Below are 8934 nucleotides of genomic sequence, written 5' to 3' on the forward strand. Positions count from 1 at the left end.
ACAACCAGGGATCAAATCGAGACCTTGGCACAATGAGCTACAGAGCGCGGCTACTAATCTTTTATGACATAGCAAAGCCTCTTTTCAAATGTATGTCTAACATGTTCAGTGTTACTATTTGTCTATCAAATTTGTCAAGATTGCAAATCAATGATCTACAATTTATTTTCGGTCACCGATATTACATATGCAAATGATCATAAAGTGACATGAATACTTTTATTGGGTTTGTTTGTTAGCATTAACAATTTAAATATCTAGAATCGGTTTGCATAACGCGGTGCAGTCACAAATTAGCATGCAATAAACGAACATTTGAACAAAATAAATTAAAGAAAACCACAACAGAAGGGGATCATATACGATTATAAAAACATAATGTTTTTTAATTAGGGAAAAAATATAAATCTATGTTTGCCGGGGACACCGCAAACATAATTATACTACAAAAAGTCAGATGGGGATAATGTTATCTACACGTATTGTTAAAATACTTAACACGCTTTTGTTCATGTGTTCTTTTGCTTTTTGTGTTAATCTGATGAGTCAACCATTTTTTAACTTTTTTTTTTTATAGATTGTCCTTATGTTATGCTGTTACACCACTGACCCAGATTAGGGAGGTAGGGCGCCCGCCAACATCGTTTAACCCCGTAACATTGTGTATGTGCCTGTCGTAAGTCAAAAGCCTGTAATTCAATGGTTGTCGTTTTTTGCTGTATACTAGCATTGTGTATGTGCCTGTCGTAAGTCAAAAGCCTGTAATTCAATGGTTGTCGTTTTTTGCTGTATACTAGCATCATGTTTGTTTTTCGATTGTTGTTTTGTACATGAATCAGGCCGTTTGTTTTCTGGTTTGAATTATTTTACATTTGTCATGTCGCAGTCTTTTATAGATGGCTATGTGATTTGGGTTTTGCTCATTGTTGAAGGCCGTACGGTGACATATAGTTGCTAACTTCTACGTCATTTAGTTGTATCATTGGCAATCGTACCACATATTCTTACTTTTATATTATGAAGTTCAGTCGTAAAAATGAAATTCGAAAATTATACAGGTGCAGTTTGTCCAAATCAAATAATGGATATATACTTCATCGCCAAAAAAGGACATTAATATTATCAAGAAAAGAAGACTGATATAGACACGTCTTGGCATTGACCAATCAATATATTTTTTGTAAGTATTACCATTGAAAATTTGAATTATATCGAGAAAATAAAAACCATTTCATACGGTATTTCTATTGATCAAGATTATAAGCGGTAATGTCATTACTGCCAACGATGACACACACACACACATAGGCACGTGCCAATACATAAATTTGCTAGTTTTATACCTCTTTAAAATAAAAAAGAAAGAACTTTGTGTAAGAAATATGATGTCAACTGTACAGGAAATTGAGTTCAAATTTGATTATTCGGCTAAAAGCTTGACTGCTTTCACAGAAGAACTCTCCGAAAATGAAAATGGTCAAGAACGTTTAGAACGCCGAACAAAGTTAAGAACGCTGTTTGAGACTCGTTGGTCAAGCCGTGCAGATTCTCTGTTTACATTTCGAACAGCATTTGCAGTAAATTGTTGTCTTTGTCCTGAATTCCTTGATAGTCGACAATGATGACAAAGCAGCACAGAGTATAAATGCGATTCTTCGATTCGAATTTATCATAAGTCTTGTTGTTGCAGAACACATATTAAGCTCAACAGTCGCCTTGACAAATTATTTACAGAAACCCGATATTGATTTGATAGACTGAGCTTTGACAGAAGCTAAAATTGTCATTCCAAGGCTTTCGGATGAAAGAGGTGATGATACAGTTTGAGAGTCTTTGTTTGCAAGAGCAACAGATATGGCAGCAGAACACGACATTCAGCTATCAGTTCCTCATATCGCTGGACGTCAACGACACAGACCTAACCACCCAATTCGTGACCCGTCAGTTTATTGGAGAGTTTCGTTGTACTTCGTATTTCTCGACCACTTGGTTGCTGAAATTACAAAGCGCTTAATTAGCAACGAGGAACGTTTCTTTGCAACTTACTTCATTCCAGCCAAGAAAGGGAACTTGACTCCTGAAATAACAGACAAAATCTACAGCATTTACCGTTCGGATTTAGGTGAAAAAAGAGAATTTGACGATGAGGTCGCTCGATGGAAAGCCCGTTGGCGTATTGAAGACAACAGGCCAGATAGACTTCGTGGTATCCTTAATGTCACGAACGCCGATTTTTACCCTTCGGTGTTTAGGATTATTTGGATATTATTGACAATGCCCGTTTCATCGGCAACCAGTGAAAGATCCTTCAGCGCGATGCGACGCGTAAAGTCCTGTCTGAAAACGACAATGGGAGACGAGAGACTTTCTAATCTATCTCTTCTTCATATCCACCGACACCTCAATGGTGATGTTGATGTGAGTATAATCGATTTTGTTAGAAGAAAAAACCGTCGACTGGACTTTGAATAAGTGTATCATTGACTTTGTGTATGAAACTGGACCTGAAAATTATTTATAAAAAGTTCAGAAATTTTTGATTATTTAAGTATAACCAATTTTTGCCAAATGAGTTCAAAAATTCCGTTCGAAAAAGTTAAAAATCGTTTTTCTTGATCCTCTGGGGCCTTAAGCTTATTTTCTGCATAAAATAGTCCAAAAAAATTTTCGCCTCGCTACGCTCGGTGAAATGTGCCTACCCTAGATACTATTCTAGCTACGCCCCTGGTTATTGCTAGCAAACTAATTTTATTTCAGAATTTTACAACATTCTTTTGAAAAACACATGCAACCATATTTATTACGTAGAAGTTAACAATTATATGTCACCGTACGGCCTTCAACAATGAGCAAAACCTCGCACTTTTGTTGCGGGTAAATACTGGTATAAGAAAACGATTTGAGTTACATTTCAAATTTCAGATCTTTCTCTGTTTGAAATCGTGTAAATATACAAGAAAGGAGAATAAGCAAGTTGAACTGCCAAAGCTCAATGCAAATCAATATCCAGCCGATAACGAGTCTACAAGGAATTAAATGTTGCTTCAGAAAAAAAAATATGATCACTTTGTTTTGGTTACAAAATGTGACTTGTGTAATCTTACATGAAGATTTCTTATCTTAACACGAAGCTAATATGTGCCTTTAGTGATAAATGGTGTTTACAAACGGACTTTATATATATAGCTTTTAAAGGTGAGTACAAATTATAGAACCAAAACAAAATCAAAAGTTAAAAATATCAACACAAGCGTAGACTGTGAAGCTAAAGAATTAAGCTTGTAATCACTAAGAGAACTGAAACAAAGATTTGTCAAAGTTGACTATAAACTCATTGGTTTTCACATGTGCAGACTGAATATTAATTATCTTTAAATTTCAAATCGTCCTACACTAAAGAAATATCAATTGGGCAGAGTTCTGCTCAAAGCGAGTCACAGGCCATCTTAAACTTCCAATGAGCTGAAAACTTGTGCCATGTTGAATGCTGCACTGTGACTTTGAGACAAAGTCGTTGGTTCTTTTCTTTAGATTTTGACAGGTATTTCTCTGGATTTTGTGTTATTAATTGATACACAATATCTCTTCTTTTACTTTGAACTTTTTTAAGTTTAAATCGGCATTGACTGTATAAACACAAGATAATATATTTATGAAATCGAATTTCAATAATATACCGTGACAACTTTGTATACTTAATGAAGGAATCTGGGAGAAAATGCGACAGCTTCTTTTTGTACCATCTTTACATCATAGTTTGAACAAAACTTTCAAATAAATAAATCAAGGTAAATATCTATATTTTTCAATTAAATCATATGAGGAAACTTCATTAAACTTGTTAGGAGTGACTGTGTGGTTTCTGGTTTTTGCTTTTGGCTTTAGCGACATAATCATGTCAACAAACAACTGTGGCTAATGTATCTTAACTTGCTGTTTGTAATAACAATAACATCTGACCCTGCTTTCTAAATTAATTGCCGTCATTTTTATTAAATTGTTCAAATTTGTAGTCGTCCTGCTTTTGATTAAATTGTGCAGGTTTATATTTTGTGTATTACCTTTGCAACATATTATGTAGAAAGGCAAACGGAGGAGATTAGTGCGGACTTATAGCATCACATTGCGTGTCGTTATCAAGCTAGGCTACTGTGGATTCATTATTATTCGTTGTATACCAATTTTCGTGGATTTCGTGGGAACAGTTCAACCACGAAATTCAATGTTCAACGAATACCAAATGTTCAATGGGCTTGTAGGCATACTTCGGCAAAACCACGAAATCAAATATCCACGAACATGCAAGTTTTCAACAATCTACGAAAATTGGTACCCACGAAAATAAATGAATCCACCAGACTAGACCATGTGTTGTTTGTTTTTATGCATCTATTTGTGAGAAGGAGTCGGTTGGTGTTGTCTGTTGTGCTGTCCAATACATTCGGAACTTCATGTTGTGTTGTCCAATACATTCGGAACTTCATGTTGTGTTGTCCAATACATTCGGAACTTCATGTTGTGGTGTCCAATACATTCGGAAATTAATGTTGTGCTGTCCAATACATTCGGAAATTCATGTTGTGTTGTCCAATACATTCGGAAATTCATGTTGTGCTTTTAATGTATTATATGTTTCTGTAATCATAATACACTATACTTTGCTTTCATCCAGTCAAGAGATTATTACTTTTATACAGTTAACCAAATATAAACACGTCCTAAGGAAAACACATTTCTGTTAATCATTTTTTGCTGAAACAAAGATAAACTTCAAATCTTTTCAATTATATCTTAAATGTATACACCTCAAATTGAATGCACAAAAATCTTTTCTTTTTCATGCTAATCAAAGATGAAGTGGTACACTTGGTGGGTACTAGTTGCGTGTTGCATAGCAGTAAATAGCACACAGAAAATTGCCATCGAAGGTATGTATTATTATCAAGAAATATGTTACTACTTATGACGGACGGGTTATAAGTATGTATTTTAAAATTTTAAACGGAACCCATGGACTATACATCAGCAAAGTCAAGTTTACCATTAAATTTTATTCCGTCTCTTTTGCTGTATTATATTAATCCATTATGGTATTGTTTGATTTCGAATAATCTTTACAATAATTTTCATATTGTTTGCTCCTTCGTAACTTCTATTTTCTTTTTTGTGTTGTTCCATCTACCTTGAAATGATACATCATATCATCAAAACTATTTTATTCTTAAATGCCATAATCATTTCTACGACCATTAATCAATCTTGCTGAAAATATTAACAATAGACTGTTGTATTAGTATATTCAGCATTCTGTTAATACTTTTTGTTTCTTCAGATAGAATATTTCCATTAAAATGCAATAACATACAGCATTTTTTGACAATATTAAATTTTAAAATTGTCTGCTTTGTTATGTTTAAAAGCATTTTAGTGCCAGGATGCAGATAAAAGTATTTTTAGATCTCAAATAATTTTTTTTGAACTTTGCCTCCTAAATTCATTGGAAATTATTTTCATTATTTGTTAAACATATCTAACAATCAGGTATTTTTGGAATCACAAGGGGTAATTACCGGTGCATGGAACTTTATTGGACGCCTATTGGGTATTCTGAAGTTTAACAATCAATTATTGACAGTTTAATTACAAACCAGTTTTGTCATACATAATCCTGCTTAGGGCTTGCACTTTATTTAGACCTCCTTTACTATCAACTGATATTTTTCAAACAATATTTCAGCAGATATTGTAGGGTTTATTGAAAGAGACCGCCCAGGTTAGTGTGGACAAGACGCGCACATCATTACTCTATATATATTGCTCGTAACATATAGTTTGAATCATTTAAATGTAATATCAGCGAATATTTTATTACACAATTAATATATGATCAGTAGAACAGTGTAAGCTATAGAAAAAAATATAAATTGTCTAGTGATGAAGTCATCCTAGTTGCTGATGTTCACATTTTAGTAAATAAACGTACAACATATAATTGGTTTGGTGAATAAATCGCATGACCTTAATTTCATTTTGCTAGATTTTTCAGTAGTTGGCACACACATTCATGATCATAACTGTTTTTGCCTAAAATATATGCTAGATTTCTATAGTTCTATAAGATTGGATGTTATGTACATGTTCTATCTTACTCTTAACTTGATACATGTGTATGTAGGTCCTTTGAATAAATTTATTCTTAAACATGTTAAAGGTTATCAATCTACATGTAACATTGTATTAAGATCTTTCAATATTGTCTTTATCGGTACTTATATTGAATTTATTTTCAAAAGTTTAATACATAACTAAACATATATTGATATCCAGTTTTTAACACTTATATCCTGTCGATACTTATGTTTTGCATTGTACAAGATCATGTTTTCCCCAGACTGCTTTTCCCAGACAAAATTCGTTGCCAATGTATACTGATTGATATGTTAGTCTCAGACTGGAAAACAAATCTGTAATTTAGAATTAAATGTTATTGTTACCCCCATCCCCTTGTACATCCAGTTTGATGTAACTGTCTACTATCATTAACTGTGTTGTACTATACTTATTGTAAAATTAGATTTTACATCGATTAATGAGGATGGTAAAGGGGGTCTGAACACGGAAACACGTGAAATAAAAATCGCAAAAACGTTGCACGGAAATTAAAAATCGCTAAAAAACGAAGCACGAGAAATAAAATCCTTAATATTAAGGAAAAAAGTAATAGTAGTTATTACTCAGCGGCCGTTCTTGGAGATCATGCAGTCATTATTAATGGGCATAAAGACCCTGCAGTCACCTTTTATCGTCCGCTAGTTGCAACTGATTTGAAAGAAAAATATTATTCATAATTTGATAGCAATTAATATCCTAGGATCACATAATTAAAAAAATCACCGGACTGACTTTGAAATTATTCCCGGTTTACTTTTTAATGAAATGCGGGACAAGCACGAGAATATTAGGAGTACCGACACGAAACACGGAAAATAAATAAAGGGAAACACGAAGCACAAACGTCGAACCAAACACGAGAAAACGAGAAATAACACGTCAAAACACGAAAGCACGTGAAATAAATAGACCGAAAACGTTGCACGAAAATAACCCTTTACCACCCTCATTAATTCATAATGTTGTAAATATGATTGAATATCCGTAAGCGGCATGCCTGGCAACACCGAATAATGATTATTCAGTCTCTTATGATTGTGGCGTTTTATCTATTGTGTTATTTATTAATATGTATTTGCATTATTATTGCCCCTAACGGAGGCTATATAAAGATATAAGATATTTCTCGTATCACACTGCACGGAATGTGATACGAAAAATGCGTTAATTTGATTGGCTTATCCAGCATCATGACATATGATATAACGAATGCTCGTTCATTATTAAATGTATATTGAAATTAAATAACTCGTTATGAAACCTATATATTTATAAAGTACTGATAAATAATCTTAATCACATTATTATAATGATTCTGACGTTTCTAGTATTGAGGAAAGTATATGTATATGTATGGTGCCTTTCTGGAAAAAAGTCGCCCTTGTCGGTTAAAATGGTCAATATTATCAAACTCAGACCTTAATTTTCTCTAATAAGCAATGTTATTAAGAAAGAGTACATTCGCTATTTGATAAGATACCCCAAATATTCGACCAGCTTAAGCATGTTTGTTATGTCGTGTAATGTGTTTGTATTTTAGTAGTTCAGACAACAGATATGGTACCAATTTCATTGCACTTAAATTATATGTAAAATAAGTCTTCTACATGAATTTCTGAGATGTTTATATGCTCATAAATTAGTATCAATATTTGAACTTTATGACAGCCGTTTAATTTCAATTCTTATATAAGATATTCTTCAATATTTGTTAAAATAGCTCTCCCTAGTAAATATATTTGTCCTCTTTGTTCCCCCTTAATTAGAGGACAGATAGAACGAATATTTTAATCTATATTAAGAAACATTGAGGGAGATCTGTTATTCTTTTTTGAAAGCATTGTTGCTACTATTTCGTCCTCAAATTTGGTAAGTGACCAGTCCTTTAAAAACTACAAAATAATTTTCGTTGATCTTTATTGTTTTAGAAGGATATCCTGTCCACGAAAAGAGTACAGTTGCACCGAGGGAATATACTTATCCAGATATTCTTCATTTGCTGGGAGATTTTTACAAAGGAAGATCTTTGGACAAACAGGAGGATATTGCTTGAAATTACATGGAAACCTTATGGTTTAATGAATTCAATTTAAGCCTTGAAATTTTGTTATTATATAAGCATGTGGATAAATGAGCATGCTTTAAAGCAGAATAATATTTTTCATTGTTTGGTTGTTGTTAATGTTTACCCCACATCACCCTTTACTCATATGTCTATAATTCCAAAATCACGTGTTTTTCCTGGGAAAAAAATATGGACAGTCGAAAAGAATCAACCTAAAACACTTTAAGAATTAATTTTATATTGCATTAATTATTTTATATTGCAGTAATGATTGTATTCATGATCATACGATTACAATAGGATTGCTTACGACGAAAAAGCATATTTAAACCATATTAATCAAATTTAGAAATGTGGCTTATGTTAATTTCCCGGTAATACTTTGTGGTAAACAAATGATATCTCATATATACAACAGACCCTTTATAGAGCTTTACAAAACTTTAAGGCAACCCTGACCATCATTTAACGCTTCATGATGGTAACGTTTGAATGAAGGAAAAATTAAACGGTCAATAGAGGGACTGTACTTACTTATAGAATAGGACCAACAATCAATAATATATATGTATATAAAGATGCAACTACGTACTATATTCCATCACCCTACCATTAATGGATTGGCATGTTATAAATTAAACTACTTGAATACTGGATATCCGAAGAGGGGTTTTAACATGGAAATAGGAAAGGAAGGG

The 8934-nt window shown here is 32.9% G+C and overlaps 1 long non-coding RNA gene across 2 annotated transcripts; it reads left to right on the forward strand.

Moving 5' to 3' along the window:
• The first annotated feature begins 3150 nt into the window (after positions 1–3150).
• On the forward strand, positions 3151–8338 carry LOC127738927 (uncharacterized). 2 transcript variants are annotated; one of them, XR_008000222.1, is made up of 4 exons: positions 3151–3195; positions 4853–4928; positions 5738–5773; positions 8100–8338. It is a non-coding gene; the product is annotated as an uncharacterized LOC127738927 (long non-coding RNA). The 2 variants fall into 2 exon arrangements; XR_008000221.1 differs by lacking the exon at positions 5738–5773.
• Positions 8339–8934: the final 596 nt, after the last annotated feature.

The sequence above is a fragment of the Mytilus californianus genome, unplaced genomic scaffold, assembly GCF_021869535.1.
Source record: "Mytilus californianus isolate M0D057914Y unplaced genomic scaffold, xbMytCali1.0.p SCAF_4, whole genome shotgun sequence".
Lineage (NCBI taxonomy): Eukaryota > Metazoa > Mollusca > Bivalvia > Mytilida > Mytilidae > Mytilus > Mytilus californianus.